Below are 1,715 nucleotides of genomic sequence, written 5' to 3'. Positions count from 1 at the left end.
TGAATGTAATAAATGAGGTGATCTGTGTGTTGTCTGGATGTAGGGAGACCAATGCTAGGACCTTATTATCCCCCGGTGTGTGTGTGTGTGTGTGTGTGTGTGTGTGTGTGTGTGTGTGGTAAATAAACTGATCTGTGTCTCGTCTGACTGTGGGGAGTCCAGTACCAGGACCATAGCATCATATACAGGGTGTGTGGATGTGTGTGTGTCCCATGTCTGTGTGTGTGCCTAAATGTATGTGCGTGTCCCATTTCTGTGTGTGTTTGTGTGTGTGTCTGAGTGTGTGTGTGTGTGTGTATATCTGAATGTGTGTGTGTGTATATCTGAATGTATGTGTGTGTGTATATCTGAATGTATGTGTGTGTATCTGAATGTGTGTGTGTGTGTATATCTGAATGTATGTGTATATCTGAATGTGTGTGTGTGTATATCTGAATGTATGTGTGTGTGTATATCTGAATGTATGTGTGTGTGTATCTGAATGTATGTGTGCGTTTATCTGAATGTATGTGTGTGTATCTGAATGTATGTGTGTGTATCTGAATGTATGTGTGTGTATCTGAATGTATGTGTGTGTATCTGAATGTATGTGTGCGTTTATCTGAATGTATGTGTGTGTATCTGAATGTATGTGTGTGTATCTGAATGTATGTGTGCGTTTATCTGAATGTATGTGTGTGTATCTGAATGTATGTGTGTATATCTGAATGTATGTGTGTGTGTATCTGAATGTATGTGTGTGTGTATCTGAATGTATGTGTGTGTGTATCTGAATGTATGTGTGTGTATCTGAATGTATGTGTGTATATCTGAATGTATGTGTGTGTGTATCTGAATGTATGTGTGTGTGTGTATCTGAATGTATGTGTGTGTATATCTGAATGTATGTGTGTGTATCTGAATGTATGTGTGTGTATCTGAATGTATGTGTGTGTGTATCTGAATGTATGTGTGTGTGTATCTGAATGTATGTGTGTGTATCTGAATGTATGTGTGTATATCTGAATGTATGTGTGTGTGTATCTGAATGTATGTGTGTGTGTATCTGAATGTATGTGTGTGTGTATCTGAATGTATGTGTGCGAGTGTCTGAATGTATGTGTGTGTGTATCTGAATGTATGTGTGTGTGTATCTGAATGTATGTGTGCGAGTGTCTGAATGTATGTGTGTGTGTATCTGAATGTATGTGTGCGCGTGTATCTGAATGTATGTGTGTGTATCTGAATGTATGTGTGTGTATATCTGAATGTATGTGTGTGTGTATCTGAATGTATGTGTGTGTGTATCTGAATGTATGTGTGTGTGTATCTGAATGTATGTGTGCGAGTGTCTGAATGTATGTGTGTGTGTATCTGAATGTATGTGTGCGCGTGTATCTGAATGTATGTGTGTGTATCTGAATGTATGTGTGTGTGTATATCTGAATGTATGTGTGTGTATATCTGAATGTATGTGTGTGTGTATCTGAATGTATGTGTGTGTGTATCTGAATGTATGTGTGTGTGTATCTGAATGTATGTGTGCGAGTGTCTGAATGTATGTGTGTGTGTATCTGAATGTATGTGTGCGCGTGTATCTGAATGTATGTGTGTGTGTATATCTGAATGTATGTGTGTGTATCTGAATGTATGTGTGTGTATCTGAATGTATGTGTGTGTATCTGAATGTATGTGTGCGCGTGTATCTGAATGTATGTGTGTGTATCTGAATGTAT

The sequence above is a fragment of the Trichomycterus rosablanca genome, chromosome 26 (genome assembly GCF_030014385.1).
Source record: "Trichomycterus rosablanca isolate fTriRos1 chromosome 26, fTriRos1.hap1, whole genome shotgun sequence".
Taxonomy (NCBI): domain Eukaryota; kingdom Metazoa; phylum Chordata; class Actinopteri; order Siluriformes; family Trichomycteridae; genus Trichomycterus; species Trichomycterus rosablanca.
This window is presented reverse-complemented; position numbering follows the sequence as displayed.